The sequence below is a fragment of the Arvicanthis niloticus genome, chromosome 1, assembly GCF_011762505.2.
Source record: "Arvicanthis niloticus isolate mArvNil1 chromosome 1, mArvNil1.pat.X, whole genome shotgun sequence".
NCBI classification, from domain to species: Eukaryota; Metazoa; Chordata; class Mammalia; order Rodentia; family Muridae; genus Arvicanthis; species Arvicanthis niloticus.
Window position 1 is genome coordinate 18,098,467 of NC_047658.1, and position 18,320 is coordinate 18,116,786.

The 18,320-nt window shown below is 50.2% G+C and overlaps 1 protein-coding gene across 1 annotated transcript in view; it reads left to right on the forward strand.

Annotated features, from left to right (window-relative positions):
• Nucleotides 1-18,170: 18,170 nt before the first annotated feature.
• Nucleotides 18,171-18,320, forward strand: part of Lrrc4b (leucine rich repeat containing 4B) — a 34,452-nt gene continuing 34,302 nt past the window's right edge. Inside the window, exon 1 of the mRNA XM_034489852.2 lies at nucleotides 18,171-18,288. The gene's annotated coding sequence lies outside the window, so the exon portion shown is untranslated. The remainder of the gene's footprint in view (nucleotides 18,289-18,320) is intronic.

Below are 18,320 nucleotides of genomic sequence, written 5' to 3' on the forward strand. Positions count from 1 at the left end.
CTTACGTCATATCCAAGCGCCTACAAGGGGCGTGGCAAAAGTGTATAAATACCCCAGATTTCCCTTCAATAAAAGACACTTGATCAGAACCTCTGTCTTGTCTCCATTCCTTGCGTGTCTCTCTCCCTAGACCCTGACCCGAAGAAGACTGGAACGGCAGTTTGAGCCGAGCAGTGGTGGCATACGCCTTTAATCCCAGCCTTTGAAAAGGCCAAGCCAGGCAGGGCAGAGCAGAGCAACATAGTATCTATTCAGGCATTGTTAAGTCTTTTGTCTCAAGCCAGGTAGAGCAGAGCCCGTTGCAACAATAGAGAAAAAGGAATTGCTGTGCAAATGTGAGGATCAGACTTTGGATCTTCAGAAACCACAAAAAAGCTAAGAAGGCTTAAAGACTGCCTGGAATCCCAGATTCAGGAGACACAGAGAGGGGATACTTGGGTAAAGTTAGCTATCAAGAGGGTTCCATGAAAGACCCTACCTCAAAAAGCCCTCCATTCTTCAAAAGGCTTGTAGAGGTACTGGTTGGATCTAGGCTTTGTTAAGTGACTGCAAGCATATTTTTCTAACCATTAGTCTCTAAATTGTATCTCTAAACCATACACACACACACACACACACACACACACACACACACATATTGCAGAATGTGCCCAAGTAATAATGGATTGTCCTCATGTGTTATGTGATACATATCCATATCCATTGTTTGGGCCAGTTTATGAATGTTTAATGTGAACACAGACATACTGTACACACTGTTTTGCAACTTGGGTTTTTAACTTTACACTTTGTCTTAGAAATGCATCCGGATGTATTTAAAGATCTCTGTTCCATCTTGCAAAAGTGACAATGGTATCCCAGAAATCCCTTGAGTTTGCTTTTGTTTTTCCATTTTCTTTTGCTGGACATCTGGGCACTTGGGGGTTTCCTGCCAACAATTTGAGCAACAGTGTTGTTAGCATGACTGCTCAGGTTTCCCCCCAGGGCATGTGTGACTACTCAGGGTCAGGAGATGAAGTAGAAACACTTGGTTGAGCTGGGGGCATGATACACACCTACCATCCCAGCACTTAGGAGGCAGAGGCAGGGAGAGCCTACATCAGAGGCCAGTCTAGACTACATAGTGATCCCCTGTCACTAACTAACTGACCTTAAATAAAGAAGTAAATCATAAAATACTTTCTGCTTTCTCCATTTCATGGAGCAGGGTCCTCTAAACCATGTATGTACAGTCTCTACAGTCACCCACAACCGATACCCAGAGCTGGGAAACAGGGCAGTGTGCAACAGGGGTAGATAAGTGTGTGTGCGTGCAAGTGCATGCATGTGTGTGTGAGTGCATGTACAAGTGCATCCGTGTGTGTGCTTCTATGTGTGTGCACTCTGTGTGTGTGTGCACGCGCGCACGTGCACACGTACGCACGCACTTCTGTGTGTGTTCTATAACAACAGCTCCTCATATCACACTGTAAGCAGCAGGACCCCAGTGCTCACTGTTGTAGGTCAGGGAGAGTGCATATTTTTCAGTTCAAGTAACTGAAAGAAATCTCCAGACTATGACCAGCTTCAGGGACGGCTGCATCAGGCAGGCAGCTGAGTATGTCCCACACCAGGTGACGCAGGTCTGCCATCCAGTAACTAAAGCTCAGGGAGAAGGATTGGAAGTTCAAGGTCTGGGGGTGAGAGAGATGGCACAGCAGTTAAGAGAACCTGTTCCCCCCAGTGAAGAGCTTGGGTTGCCCTTGGTGGTAGAGTCTTTGCCTAGAATTTCCCACTGAAAGTCTGGGAGGAGGCTCAGTAGTAGAAATCCCACCTAAACTAGGAGAGACTCTGGGTTCCATCCCTAGTAACACACACACACACACACACACACACACTCACACACACACACACACACACACACACACACACACACACACCAGATGCAGTGCACAGACACACACACACATATACCAGATGCAGTGCAGGAGATTATAATCCCAGCACTGGAGAGGTTCTCCCCTCCCCCTCCAGATGCAGTGTATGACATTGTAATCCCAACATCTGGGGGACACACACACACACATGCTCAAGATGTGGTGAAGAAGATTGTCATCCCAGCACACTGGTTGTGTGTGTGTGTGTGTGTGTGTGTGTGTGTGTGTGTGTGTGCCTGTGTGCCTGCCATCCTTTCACAGAGCAATATAGCAGTCCATTTCACACAAAGGAAAAATGTCCACATCCTTAGATGCACCAAATCCTGGGAATCTTCTTCCAAGTCAGAAGCCTGCATATAAAGACAGCCAACATGATAGTGTTTGGAATGATCTTCCAAAAATAAAATGACTGGTGTCACTACCTAGAGGGGGCAAATTGTTACCCGGACTGTGCTAGCCATGTGGATAGCCAGAGTATATTGCATGGCATTAAGTGAAGTTTTGAAGGATGTACCAGCATGGGTATGCGCATTTGGTGACCCAGAACAAAGGCAGACATGCTTTATAACAAGTGTGAGCACAGTGGTGCTTAAGGCTAAGTGGGGACATAGTTCAGTGGGCAGCATGCTTGCCTCCGCTCGCCAGCATGAGGACCCACACTCAGATCCTAACACCCATGGAGACACTGGCTGTGGCAGGGTGCATTTTTATCCTAGCACTGGGAGCACAGACAGGCCAATCCCCTGTGGCTGGCCAGCCTAGCCAGTGAACTCCAGATTCAATGAGAGACCCTGTCTCAAAATCAAGGTGACAAGCAGCTGAGAAAAAGTGCTGGGATTAAAGACATGCACCAATACACTAAGCATTCTTCCTTTAAATGTATGAGAGCACACGTGGGTGCAGTTCTCATGAAGGCCAGAAGAGGGTGCTGGATCCCCAGGAACTGGAGTTATTGGCGGTTGTGAGCTGTTGTGGAAACTGGGAACTGAACCAGGTCCTCAACAGTAATAAGTACTATAGTGGCTTAGTCATCCCTATAGGTCATTCATAAAAAGGAAACCCTTTTTTGTGTTTTTGAGACAGATCTCTTTCATGTAACCCAGGCTGGTCTCACATTCCTGATCCTATTGTCTCTGATAAACAGGTGTTTCTCCACATCCACAACAACAGAAAAAGTAAACTTTTTATGTAAAAAAAAATAAATAAGTATTTTAAAAACAGTACTTTAACTGGAAGCTGACATCAGAATGTATTATGAGAGATTTTTTAAAAGTATTTATAGATGGCAATACAGTTTACATATAAAATAACTATAACAGAAGGATTTGATATTGTTTTAAATAGAACAAAAAAGGAAAAAATTTCAGATTACAAAACCCCATCCCCCAAATCAACCATAACAGAAACACACTGTCTTCTCTAAGCATGTTAATGCAACAGGTATGTTTAGGAACTGGTCACTTTGTTGCACCAACGGCCAGAGGAGCTGAAGAGGAAGCCCAACTACCACAGCCTTGGAGGAAGGGCACAAGCTGGGTCTTTTGGGATGCAGAGACTGTCCTTGCTACTTTAATGCACAGAAAACCTCAACCACAAATCTGTGAGGAAACCAGACAAACCCCAAACCAACTACTAGAAGAAAGTGGCCTTTGTGTTCTCTTTCATGACTCCTTTGCCCTTCACCTGTGCTCTCCACCCTCGTCACCTGATGTCACTCTCTGTGGATCTCCTTCCTAAGTGTTAGGCTTTCCTCCAATTCACACTTGCTTACACTGTGGCTAGGACACCCAAATGAAGGACAATGGGGGCTTTCTTTCTCTCTTTCTCTTTCTCTCTTTCTTTTATTCTTTCTTCCTTCCTTTGTTCCTTTCTTTCAGGTCTCCTTACTTAATACTTTACTTTCTAAGTCCATCCACTTTTCTGCAAATCTCATATACCTTTTTTAGAAATATTATAATTTGCAGAGAAAAACCACACAGGGCTGGATATGTGACTCAGTGGTTAAAAGCACTGGCTGCACCAGGTTCAAGTCCCAGCACCCATAAGACAGCTAGCTCACGATTGTTTAGCACTTTAACAACTAAGCTGTCTCCTCGGCCCTCAGTGAAAAGTGAGTGTGTGTGTGTGTGTGTGTGTGTGTGTGTGTGTGTGTGTGTGTGTGTGTGTGGTGTGTAGCCACATGAAAGAGCAGAAACCTTCCATGCACATCCAGACCCATCCTGGCCTAAGCCTGCGTACAGCCTGAGTCAGTTGGGCCTCTTCTGCGATGGCTGTCTTTTATGCGGCGTCTGAGATCTGTTGCGCTGTGGCAGGTGGGTGTCTGACATCATGCTTACTGCTCCAGCTGCCACTCGTGAGCACAGCACACATGTTGGTTCATTGTCACCAATCAGCTATGAGTTGGAATCACCTAGGAGACACCTCTGGTCACATCCATGAGGGAGTTTCTAAGGGTTAATAGGAGTGGGAAGAGTCACCCTATCAGCAGCATCCCATGGGCTGACGTCCTGGACTAAACAAGAAGAAAGCCAGCGGAGCACCAGCCAGCGGAGCACCAACCTGTGGAGCACCAGCCAGCGGAGCACCAGCCAGCAGAGTACCAGCCAGCAAAGCATCAACCTGTGGAGCACCAGCCAGCGGGGCACCAGACAGCGGAGCACCAACCTGTGGAGCACTAGCCAGCGCAGCACCAGCCAGCGCAGCACCAGCCTGCAGAGCACCAGCCTGCAGAGCACCAGCCTACGGAGCACCAGCCTGTGGAGCACCAGCCTGTGGAGCACCAGCCTACGGAGCACCAGCCAGCGCAGCACCGGCCTGTGGAGCACCAGCCAGCGGAGCACCAGCCTGTGGAGCACCAGCCAGCGGAGCACCAGCCAGCGGAGCACCAGCCAGCGGAGCACCAGCCTGTGGAGCACCACCCTGCGGAGCACCACCCTGCGGAGCACCACCCTGCGGAGCACCAGCCTGCGGAGCACAAGCCAGCGGAGCACCAGCCAGCAGAGCACCAGCCTGCGGAGCACAAGCCAGCGGAGCACTAGCGTCCTCCCTGAGCACCAGCATCCTCCCCTCTCTGCTTCTCCACTGCGGGTGTGTGTGAGCAGCTACTCCATGCTCCTGTCACAAAACTGACTCCCACAGCAAACTGTGAGCCCAAACAAACCCGTCCTTGAGTTGCTTTTATTAAGTATTTGGTCCCAGAAGTGAGAACTAATGGAGCCCCTAGGTTTCCTCATTCGTCTTGTCTTCTGCTATGAAGAGTCTTTTTGGGGAAAGTCAGCTGTGTTGGATGGTGCTTTGCTGGGGCAAACATTTGAAAGAAAGTTTCACTGAAGCAGACACAGGTGAACACAGGAAGCATCTTCGAGCCGAGAGAGGCCTAGCTCCTGAAGTCCCTGCTGGTCTGAGTCCCTCCTGCCTGGCTGTCCCTGCTACTAACCCGACTCTGCAGAACTGGACTGCTGGTGTATCCACGAACTGTTTGCAAGTGGACCAAGCTGCTGCTGCTGACCTGTGAACTGAACTGCTGACTTCCTGCAACACAGATGAGATTTGCTCCAAAGAACCATTTCTAAACAGGTCCACTTCCCCCATATCCTTTCTTTTCCACTCCCTCTAGTGGGTGGTGGGCTAGAAGGGAGGTTAAAGCAATTAAGAACCATCATTAAAAATAGGTTTTGAGAAAATTAAAGTTACACTAGTATAAATTTGAAATGCTTCCGGACGGTGTCTGCCATACGTCAGTATACACATACAGAGACCAACAGTGCTTTTGTTCTATGCTATGAACAGACCTCATGGGTTGCCTGCTCTAGCGGAGCCCTGGGCTGTTCCCAGCTCTGTGCCACCAGTAACAAGCATGTGCCTACTGTCCTTTTCCAAGTCCTCATGTAGACTGTATAGACATGTGTTTCCATCTGTCCTGGGAAGTATCCAGGGGTAAGATCCAGGTCCCAGTGTAGATGTAGACTGTATTTAGCTCTTCCAGGAACACCCCCCCCACCTCACTTCTCCGCACACTCCCACAGAAGTGTGTAAGCACTGCCACCCCTCCCACATTCACAACAGCATCTGCTGTTGTCTTCTTCATTGGTCCGTCTCACTTGCAGAGTAGTTTTCTCATTGTGGTCCAACCTATGTTCTCTTGGGATGTAGGGTGCTGAACACCTTTGTGATGGTGACTTCTGTTACCTTGACACAACCGAGAGCCATCTGAGAAAGGAGCCACAACGTGGGGCTGTTTACATCAGGTTGGAGTGTGCAGGCCTGTGGGGACTGTCTCGGGTATGTTAGTTGGTGTGGGAAGCACATCCACTGTGGGCGGCACCATTCCCTGCACAGGAGCATCTTCGACTGTATGCATAAGAGTGGAGGCAGCAAGCTGAGCACTAGATCCTGCCTTGACTTCTCTGAAATTGTGGACTGTAACCTGGAATTGAGCACTGAAGAAACCTTTTCTCCCTTAAGTTGCTTTTGTCAGGTTATTAAATCATACCAACCAGAAAACAAAAGGAAACAGAAACTCTAAGACAATCTTTTAAAATTTCATTTTAATGTATTGATATTTTTTTGTATGTGTACCAGGAACAAACTGGGGGCTTAGGCACAGGAGGTGAGCTCTCTATCCCTCGGCCCTCAGCACACACACCCTTCAGTGTGTTTATCAATCCCTAACGTGTGTTCTCTGTGAAATGTCTATTTAGGTGTTTTGTCTGTTTTCAGAGAGACCACGTGTCTTTAGTCGTTGGTCTGTAGGAGGTCTTCAGAGGCCACAGCTTGTCCTTTTGTCCTCTCCATTATGGTCTGTGGTTTGTGTTCTTCTGTACTCATGGGCCACAGTTTGCTGGCCATCCTCTTGTGGAAGGCTGTAGCTGTGTCAGGGTTGGACCACACACAGACCTGCACCAATGGCTCCTGGGGTGTCGCATATACTTTCCCCCACACCCCACCTCACCCCACCCACCCCACCACAACCCTGCCCCACCCTACCATACCCTGCTACAACCTGCCACACCCCAACCCACCACACCCCTACCCCAACCCTCCTCACCCCCTGCCTCACCCCTACCCTCTACCTCTCCCCAACTCTCTGCCCTGCCTGCATCTCACCCTCTGCCCCGCCCCCACTCCACCCCCACCCCAGACTGGCTAGCCTCTTCCCATGGGGTGGCTCTGCACTGGGCACATCCCTTCCCTGCATTCCTGTGCCTGTTGCCAATTTATAGTTTCTCTGGAAAATGCCTCCTTAGAGTCCTGGACCTTGTTTGTAGTTTCTTGGTGGTCACATGCTTTCACTAAGCAAGGTTTGTTTCATGGTCTTCATGCTTAGTGTCCCACGGTTGGGTTGAGGACGTGACCTCAGGCCTGGGACTCGAATTTTCATTTACTGTGGTTTTTGTATAGGGATTGCTTCTATGTCCTGGCCTTTCGCTCACACTGGGGAATTTCCATGATTATTTTCTGAGTTTGATGGCTTGAGTTTCACACCTGCCCCCTTGAGCAAACTCTCACGTAGGGCTTAAAGTTAACTGTGAGCTGTACGAGGGTCTCCTGTCCTGGGCTGCCCTTCCATGAATCATTGTGACTATTTACAATTTTTTTAATTTATTTTTAAATTTCATTTTATGTGTATGAATGTGTTGTCTGCATTTATGTCTGTTTACCATGTGCATGCCTGGTGCCAACAGAGGCCAGAAGAGGATGTTGGCTACTCTGTGACTTGGGGCCACAATGTGTGTGTGCTAGGAACTGAAGGGGGTTCTTTGCAAGTATTCTTAACTGCTGAGACATCTCTGCAGCCCCGACTTTGACTTTTTTTTTTAATTAAATTTATTTATTTATTTGTGTGTTGTGTGTGTGTGTGAGAGAGAGAGACACAGAGAGAGAGAGAGAGAGCAAGCATGCATGTATATGCATTTGAGATCAAAGGACTACTGTAGGCATCACTTCTTGCCTTCAACTTGTGGGTCCTGGAATCTAATAGGTCGACAGGCCTAGCGGCCAACACTGGCACTCACCAAGCCATCCTGCTGATCCTGCTTTGACTCTTTTCTTGGAACAAATCACTGGTCATAAATACGGATGTACACACAGGACCTCTGTTCGACTCTGAATTACCTGTCCTCACACCAAAGCCACGTTCCCCAAGCTCTCAGACCTTTGGGTTAAGTTTGAAATCAAACAGCTTGTCCAGTTTTCTTTTGTGGAATGTCCTGATTCCTTAAGATCCTTTGGGCTTGGGCTGGAGAGATGGCTCAGCACTAACTGCTCTTCCAGAGGTCCTGAGTTCAATTCCCAGCAACCACATGGTGCCTCACAACCAACCATCTGTAAAGGGGTCCAATGCCCTCTTCTGGTGTGTCTGAAGACAGCTACAGTGTATACATATACATAAAATAAATAAATAAATCTTTTTTAAAAAAAGATTCTTTGGGCTTGCATAGAATTGTTGGGCTGAACCTGTGTCTTCTGTAAGAAGCAAGCTGGGCTCTGGTAGGAGCTGTGCCAAGCCCACAGGGGATAACACCGAACCTTCCGACCTGCAAGCAACCTCCCTCTTATTACTTGCTAGGCAACACAGTACTCGGTGAGCATGGCACCCTCTGTTAAAACTGTTCCTAAGCATTCTTTATGTTCGATACTATCTTATCAGCACTTAATTTCTTCATCTTCATCTAGTATAATTAATTCCATTGGATATAATTTAAAATGTCCCATTGACCTTTCATCTGCATGTTTGTTCTAGAATCTGGCTTTGCAGATGGCTTCAGATTTCCTGTGCATGTGGTTGTGGGTTTCTCTGTGTCTCTGAGATGTTGCCTGCGGGGCCTCCCCTTTGCTGTGTTCCATGCTGACTTGCACCCATTGCTCTTTGAATGTTAAACACACACTGCTCGAGGCCTAATCCCTCACTCACAATGTCTTAACCTTTCCATGTATTACCGTTCTGATCTCCAGTATTTTATTAAGAATTGTTTCCATCTGTGCCCATGAGGGATATCGGCCTATAATTTCCTTTCTCATGATGTCAGGTTCTGGTGTTGGGATCTGCTGCCCTGTAAAATGGTTTTGAAATGGTTTCTTTCTTTGCTATTTTCCAAAAGCCTGTGTGTGAGACCAGGACTTTCCTCTGACTGTTGTAGCTCGGTATGTGCTGAGACTCTCCCTGCACCACTTCTGCCCCCCTGCATCCCTTTAAACACACTCACCATAGCCACAAAAGCTTGATTTCGTCTCTCAGTCCCAACATCCAGTCATCCTGGGTCTGTCTCCACTGATGGCCTGCTGGTTTGCACGGCAGGTACATGTTCCTTGTCTTTTCCTGTTTGCAGACAACCGTCAGGCATTGTGGATGCACATGGGATGAAACCTGCCTCACACTGTCTTTCTCTTAGAGGGTTGAGGATGTTCTAAAGGCTGCTCCTAGAAGACACTGTGGGTACTGTCAGGCTCAGTGGTTACTCATCAATAGCCATATTAATGGCTATATCCTGGGATACTCCCCTTACTCCAAGGTGTGGCTACCCATGAGGCCCCTCGACACTGGCCATGCCAGATCCTCCACACCAAGCTCCAAGCACTTTATGCCTCTCATTTCTGTTTGCCTCTCTCCCCAAAGCTGCTGCTCACTCTGGGGCCTCCTAGAGTCCTGCTCTAGATGTCTGCATCCAATTCCGTGACCACAAGTCTGAGCCTGAATACCTGCACTGATTGTTGATACCTGCATCCTGTAGTTCCTTTCCACACTGCCAGTTGCACCCCCTTCAGAATCTTCCAGATGGGTTTTTGCTTCCTGGGCTCATGGTCAAGGCCCCATACATGCGCTTACTGTTAAAAGGCAGGAACAGTAATCCTGGATTCTCAGAAGTGCAGGGAAAGGAAAGAGCATCTCCTGTCTCTCCCCCTTGAGGATCAGTCTTCTTCTCCATGATGGATGCTTGGACACTGTCACTTCATGGGCTGTGTCCAGTGTTGAGTGTGTACAATTGCCTCAAAGCTGTGTCCAGTGTTGGGGTCTTGCACTGAGCCACCTCACGGGCTGTGCCATCTCAGGCTTGTTCCCTGCAGGAGGAAGCCAATGTGGTGGCTCCATCATCTACAGAAACAGGGGCTCCCCTACATGTGGTACCTATAATGAAGAGTTTACTACTGGCGTCTACAAACAGCACTGCAGAGTGGAGGGAGCATGTGCCTGGGAGTCCTGCAGAGTGAGCATGGGCCCCAAAGCTTCCTCACTGGGTGTTTTGTGTGGCCCCACAAAATCAACCAGGTCTCCTCACACCCACCTCACAGGTCACCAGGGCCTGAGAAAACACAGGAGCTTTCATCATACCCAGAACATTCAAGAAAAGCAGTTAATATCTTAATAAGCTGGGAGGTGACCTGTGCATGTTCATGTGTGCACACCTGTGTGGAAGGCAGAGAATACCCTTGGCTGTCATTCCTCAGGCACTATCTACCTTGTTTCTTAACACAGGGCCTCTTGCTGGTCTGGGTCTCACCAATTAAATAAAATGACTGGTCAATGAGCCCCAGGGACCACTCTTCTCTGTCTCTCCAGTGCTGGGATTACTAGTGTAGGCCACCACGACTGTCATTTGTCTCTCTCTCTCTCTGTCTGTCTGTCTGTCTGTCTGTCTGTTAGAATGAGTGCTAGGAATCCAACCCATGTACTTGTGCTTGCAAAGACATTTTTCTGAGCCATCATCTCTAGTTCCGGCAAGATGACATTGTAGACAACAGGGTATTGTCTACGAGGCCACATAGGACTACATAGTACTCATACTATTATGTACAAGTTTAATGGACATGCAGTTGTCCTGATGTCTCCCGGACTCAGGGAAGGGAACAGCCAATGAGATGGGACAGGCCTTGGCTCTTGGTTTTACTCCTAGGGAGGGATTCTTGGTGAGTGGCAAGGAGGTGAACAGGAAACATTGTCAATGAGAGAAAAGCCAGGGGTGAGAGGAGGGTGATCAGACTGAGAGTGAGAGCCAGTCCACAGAGGGCGCTGAGCAAAGGGGAGCTGGTGCAGAGGTGCTGGGATGTGTAAGCTTCCTGTGGCAGGAGAAGCCAGAGTCTGGGTGAAGGGTGATGGGGTTGAGCAGTATCAGGACCAGGCCAGGGTTGGGACTTCAATGGTCAGATGTGGTGAGCACAGTGGGTTGCACTCAGAGATAGCACGATGGCAATTACTTGTCACTAAGTGCACTCCAGCTAACCTGTGGGGGCTGTCCTGGAGGGATGTGACAGTCCTCATGATCAGGCCAGCCAGGAGACCTGAAGCTGGCTTTAGGATTCTGGGGTAGCAATAGTGATGGAGGGAAGGGACTGTTGGAAATGAATACAGATTGTATGTGGTACTGTGGGAATGGATGATGGACTGGACCTGGGCAAGAGGAAATAGAATTCCTTCATTCTCTTGTCAGCTGAGCTGATGGTGTGCTTCAGTGTGAGGATGGCTGACACAGAGCCAAGGTGTGGGCTGGTAGCACGGCTGCACAAGCTCTGCTTGGCCCACCAGGTGTGGAAGGGTTGTCAAGCATCTGTGTGTCCAAATAAGGGAGGGGCTTGAGCAGAGACGGGACTGAGCAGTCCTCGGTGTTCACACAGCTCATCTCCCCTCACACGCTCCTGACAACATTCAGGTACACACAAGTTGGGAAAATTGTGGTAAGTGACCATAACCCACTATCAGGGATCTTTCTCATTCCTGACCAAACACCTGGCCAAAAAACAAAACAAAACAAAACAGTCCAAGAAGTCCAAACTGATTTATGATTTCAAGAGGCACAGCCTGTCATGGAGGGAAGACACAGCAGCAGATGGCTCCATGACAGACGGAGCAGGAGCCTGGACTCAGCAATTCTTGACAGATTAGAAAGTAGAGATGGGGCAGGAAGTGTGACAAAGATGCAAAGCTTTAAGTCCCACTCCCTTGTGACCTACTTCCTTCAACACTCCACCTCCTAATGGTTTTACAACTTCCTACAACAGCACCACCAACTTGGGACCAGGCATTTAAACCTCTTGGACATTTCTCAGGAAACCATGATTCCCACAGCTTAGTCATCATTGTGAGCCTGTCAGCTGTGAGTGTTTCTATGTGAAGCTCTGGAATGTGTGAAGCCCACAATCCAGCTAACAACAATGGCAGCAGCTCACTGATGCTTCTAAGGCAGCCCTAGTTCATACCACCCCAGTTGCCCAAAGACTTTTAAATAGAGGCTTCCGAAGCTGGAGAGACGATTCAGCAATTAATAGCATTGCCTGCTTTAACAGAGGACCTGGGTTCAATTCCCAGCATCCACATGCCAGCTCACAACAATTCCAGAAGATCTGGCACCTTCTCCTGGATTCCATGGGCACTGCACACACGTGGTGCACAACCATGCACACAGACAAAACACCATACACATTAAAATAAAAACAAATCAATCTTTTAAAAATTTTAAAGATTCTCTAAACTAGAATGGCACCTGGGTGATCTCTGTAACCTCATAATCTCAAGACTAGGACAGGCTCTCCATCTTTTTTTTTTTTTTTTTTTTGAACTAAAGATTGAACCCAGGACTGCAAGTATGCCTGGCAAGTGCATTGTTACTGAGTCACACCCCAGCCTCTGACTGGGTGATTCTAGGCAGGGGCTGGACTCCTGGGCCACATCCCAGTCCCTCACTGGAGGATTCTAGGTAGGGGCTGTGCCATTGAACCATTCCCCAGCTCCTCGCTGGGGGATTCTAGGCAGGCATTCCCCAACCTCTTTTTACTTATTTTGAGGTAAGCTCTTCCTAAGTTGCTCAGGCTGTCCTTCAAATCATTCTGTAAGCCAGACTGGTCTTGCACTTAACAATCTTCCAGTCTGAGCCTCTCAAGCAGCTGGGATGACAGGCCTGTGACACCAGGCACAGTCTTATTGGACAGACTGGTATGTTGGTCGTCCTCAAGAATGTCCCATCCTATGGATTTGCTGGCTGATCCTTCAGAGTGTCTAACTTTCTCCTGAGGCTGACAAGAAGCAGCTTCAGGGTGGGAGGACTTGCTTGGCTCACGGTTTGCAGGACCATCGTGGAAGGGAAGGCACGGAGGTGGCTGTGGTCCATGAGGCAGCTCGCTTGCAGGGCTCATCACATCTTGGCAGAACAGGAAGCAGAGAGAACTAGAGGGGGATTCTGTCATAAACGTCAAGGCTAAGACAGGACAATCAGGAGTTCATGGTTATCCCCAGTTACCTAGGGAGTCTGAGGCTAGCCTGGGCTACTTGAGACCCTGCCTCAAAGACAAGCAAAAGATGCCAAGTGTCCATGATGCATCGCTCCTTCCACAAAGATGCTGTCATAGTGATGCCAGGCATAATAATGCGTATATGTACATAACACATGTACACGCACATTCAAAAAACACAACACCTTTCATTCTTCTTGACTCTCACATGGTCCCCATATTTATGAGTGGGCTCCTGTGTCCTTTTGATGTGACTACTTATTTATAGTTGGGCTTTCTGGAACAGTAGCTTTCTCTAGGTTACTTGATATTTGTCCCACCCTAGAGAAGGAAGCAGTCATTCCCCCAAGGCTTGTAGGAAATATCGTATGGAAACCAAGTTCCGGGTGGTACGCATGCTCATTCCAGCCACACCTTCCATTCCCTAAAAATGGCTTCACATTGGCCAAGATAAAGTGTGAGTGCTCTGTGTTCCTCACCTACTGCTATGTGACAATACATCACCCTGCAGTACGTAGTGACTTCAAACAGCAAAACCACTTCATACCCTCTTAAGCTTCCTGTAAGTCAGGAAGTAGGGACAGGCTTGGCTGGGAAGTTCTGGCCCTTGATTTCCAAAGGGAAGGCTGACTCTTAGAGCCTCTCTGTGAGCCATTGAGCTTCCCCCCAATATGGCAACCTTGAGAATTTTATCAGCTCAGAAGCTGGCAAAGACCCAAGGAGCGACAACCCAGCAAGTGAGGTAGAAGCTGCAGCCCCTCCTGATCTCACCATGACAGTCACGGGCCACTGGCTGAAAGGCCTCCGTATTTCTAGTCACCTAAAAGCAGTTGTTTGGGTTTTTGTGTGGCACAGCACACATGCTGAGGGCAGACAGCTTTGAGGAGTCAGCTCCCCGATCTTTATCAGGGAGGTTCCATGAATCAACTCAGGTCACCAAGCTTGATGACAAGCCTCCCCAGTGAACCATCTTCCCCGCACTCCCTTTGCCTTTTTGATGTTGTGTTTTGAGAGAAGGTCTTAATAAATAGCTCAGGCTGGACTCAAACGCTATCCTCCTGCCTCAGTCTCACGAGGGGTTATGAGCTGCCTAACCTGGTTTTGTTTGTGTCAATGTGTGTATACAGACATGCTTGTGTATGCAGATGTGTTTATGTGTAGTTGTGTAGTAAACATCTATGTGCAAATATGTATATGTACGGGCATGCGCATGTGTATGTATGTGCAGGTGTGTGTGCAGCCATGTGTATGCGTGTGCATATGTGTATATGTGGGTGGGCATGTGTACATGTGTAGGTGTGGGTATTTGTTTCTGTATGCGCAGGTGTGTCTATGTGCATATGTATATGTGTGTGCAGGCATGTGTGTGTGTATGTATATAGTTGTGCATATGTATATGTGTGTGCAGGCATGTGTGTGTGTATGTATATAGTTGTGCATATGTATATGTGTGTGCAGGCATGTGTGTGTGTATATATATAGTTGCATATAGGTGCATGTGGAAACCAGACGTCATTGTCAAATGTTTTTCTCAGCTGCTCTTTGCTTTTTTATTTTATTTTTAAAATTGCATGTGTGTGAGTGCTTTGCTTTCATGTATGTGTGTGCATCACATGAGTGCCTGGTATCCTCGGAGGCCAGAAAAGAGCATTACATCCCTTGAGACGGAAGTTAGAGACAGTTGTGAACTGCCATGTAGACACTAGAGCTTAACTGCTGCCCAGCCCTGAGGACCTTCCTCTCTCCTTGCTCAGTGCTGAAATGGCTGGTGCACACCACTGTGCCTTTCCATTTTATCTCAATGGCTTTTCCATGGATGCTGGGCGTGAATGCAGGTGCTGAGTCCTCGGGAAGTCCTGGAGCTGGTGTTTTGACATCACGTATGTCTTCAGGCCTCTGTGGCTTGAAGGATCCCTGTCATGATCTCTTACTATACAGCTGTTCCGATGGTTTGGGAACAAAAATACAAAAATGGGTAGGGGAGGGGGAGGCACTTTTGCTCATGGTTTCTGAGGAGTTTCAGTGCATCCTCCGGGGAGCTGGTGTTGGGGGCTCTCAGTGTGTCCTGGGGAGGAGGTTTAATGTGAGGGGGCCAGTATGTTCTGGGGGCGGCTGATGTTGGGGGACATCAACTCAGTGAGTCCTGGAGAAGTTTGGTGTTGGGGGGTTTTAGTGTATCATGAAGGTCCTGACGCCGGGGTTTTCCTTATTTTCTGAGAGGATGTCTGGGATTGAGGCAGGAGGCTGAATCGATTCACATGGCAGGGCCTGAGAAGCAGAGAACTAGACCTTTGAAGGCCAACCTCAGTGACCCACTTCTGTTTGCCATCAAAACGGTGCTACCCACAGTTGATCAAAGCGTGAGCGGGGGGGGGGGGGGAGGGGGGGACACTTCTCAAACCTAAACCATAAGGCCCATCTAATACAAGTTCTGCCATGTCCAAAGCCATGTCAAAAACAGTGGTGAAGGAAGGACGCTGTGACTCAGTCAGCAGAGCCTATGCCTTGAATGCTCGCAACCCCAGGTTCCATGCTCAGCCCAAGTCATGGTGACACATGGCTGTCATCCTGCATCTGGAAAGTGGAGGCAGAAGGATCAGAAGTTCTAGGTCATCCTCTTTTACATTGTGAGTTTGAGTCTAGCCTGGGCTACATGAGACCCTGTCTTAAGGTTGCCACTAATCAGGACGAGCCTTGGATGAAGGTTAGAACATAAGGCAGAACTGAGGCAGGGCTGGGTGGCATGGAGGTTGTCGTCACATTCAGACAGACCCCTCCTCACCCCCACCCCTCATTGCTGTCATCTGATGCTCCCTTTCTGCCTGCCTCTACTTCATCCTCAGTATCTAGGCCTGAATGCAAAGCCTCCTCTTCCAGGCCTGTGGGTCTCCTCAGCCCCACCGTCCCCAGCCTCTTCCTCCTTGCTGCCCTCTTATTCTCTTCATGGCTTGTGCACCTTCTGGAACAGGTCCTTGAGTTGCCCTGTCCGCTAGAGAGTAAGCTGCCCAGGATCAGGGGCTTGCCCACCCCTCCTCTAGCACTTACAGCCACCCTCCTCCCCCCAGACAGTAAGCCTGAGATTTAGGAGAGCCAGAAGCTTCCCTGGTGTCCTCCCTTCCTTCCCTGGGAACTCTGGCTTGGGCCCCAGACCCTCTGGTAACTACTGGCTGGATGTACAGGGATTGTAGACCTTCAGCCTCCACAAGTCCACATTTCTGGCAGCTGACCCTGAAGCAGAGAGCCCTGTTCCCCAACAGACAAGGATCTGTGGTGCTTCCAAGGACCCTGGTCTTTACCAAGTCCCTATCCTGGTTATGCCAGGCACCTAGTAGGCTCTGGTGCTGGCTGGGCCCTCCTCTCTTTGGTTGTCCTCTGTGGCTTTCAGTTCTGTGTGTCCCTCAGTACCCACCCCCAGCTATTTCTAAGGCACCCACCCATGACCTCTCCCCTCTGTGAGCTCAGGTCCAGGCTCTCAGCAAATGTCTGTGTGGCCCCTTCCCTCCAAGCTCCAAGACTGGCTGCTGCACTGGCGGCTTCCTCCTGTTCTCTTGGACTCTGCCGGTTTTAAGAACAAGGACCCAGGCCCTGAGAGAAGTGGCCCTTATTCTTCACCTTCTTCCCTGTCCTAAGTTAGTAGTCAGGCTTTTGAGGAGTGAGCACAGATAGAGAAAGCGGCTGCCTACCTTTAATACTGGAAGAACTTGGGGGTGTCTGGTTGTAATGAAACTGCCTCCTCCCAACCCTCCTGGGTTCCTCTGTCCCAAGCCCCTTCCTCAGTGCCCAGCCTTTGGGGATGGAGGGGAGAGCAGGTGAGAGCATCCACAGAGAAGTGGAGAAGGGTAGCGTCCTTGTGACCTCTCCCAGGCATCCTGCCCCACCCCCTCTTCCCGTGGCTGGCACCAGCTTCACACCTCTCCATGTGTCCCAGCACCCTCTGCCTGCACCTGGAAAGGTGAGAGTGTAGGGGGCTGGGCCCTGCCTCTGCTCTGCACAGGCGCCTGGTCACTGACAGGCCTGGGGTGAGCGCTCAGAGCCAGTATACCCCTGATCATTCTCCTTCGTGGTTACCAGGCCCAAGACAGGCTCCACTCCCGCATGAGACTTCCTCCAAAGCCCTTCCTAGAATGGCGACTGATGAGGAGTCTGGCTAACAGTGGAGCTCCAGAACAGCAGGCAATGCTCCCCCTTGTCCTGAAGTCCCAATATCTCCCCAGCTCTACTGCCTCCTCCGGGCCCCTCTATTCCACCCACCGGCAGGTCCTGCCTCAGTTCCCTCCCGGCATCCCTGCCTCTTCCTTCTGGCTCCGTGACAGCATTAACCCTCATCCTTCTTACTTCGTTCCAGCCCTCTCCCTATACTTCTTTGGCTTTCCTTCTCTTCTTGCCATCCCATTCCTTCCCAGCCTCCCTGCCCCCAACCCCCGTGTGTCTCCTCCACCGCTGTCCAGCTTTCCCGCCTCTCTCTTCCCCACCTTCCCCGCAGTGCCCATCAGGTCCCCTTCATCCCATCCATTCCATGGAGGTCTCAGAGTTCTCCAAGTTCGAGCCCCGTTCCCCTCCTCCGTCCCTCACAACGTCGCTTACACTTCCTCTTCTACAACCCCCTCTCTCCTCCACTCCCCTTTCTCTCCCTTCTCCCTCCTCCTTTCCTCTCCTTCTCCCTCCCTTCCTCCTTTGCTCCCTTCCCCCTTGGCTCCGGCTCCCCTTCCCTCCATCCTCTCTTTCCCCTCTCCCTCCCCGTGCCCCCTCCCCCTTCCTCGCCGCCTCTCCTGCCCTCCCTCCCCAGCTTCCCCGGCCACTCTCCCCTCAGCGCCCTCCCTCCTCCTCCTCCCTCCTCCTCCTCCTCCCGCTCCCCACCAGCATCAGTATTCCGCTCGCGTCCGCGGGACTCTCGGCTGCTCTCGGCGGCTGCCGCACCGTCCGAGCGGGGGCCGGGCCGGGCCGGGGCCTGGGGGGGTGGGTGGGGGGAGCGGCGGGGCCGCGGCGGAGGCGGGCGGCGGCCAGGCTGGCAGGCGGCGAGCGCGGTGCGCGGGCGGGCGGCGGGCCGGGCGGGGGCGGAGCCGCGACCCCGAGGACGCCCCCGGCCCAGGCCCCGCGCCCCAAGCGGACCCCGCGGGGCATGCCGCCCCTCGCCGGGAGCCCGGAGCCCGCGGTGAGTCGGAGCGCGCGGCGCGCGGGGACGGG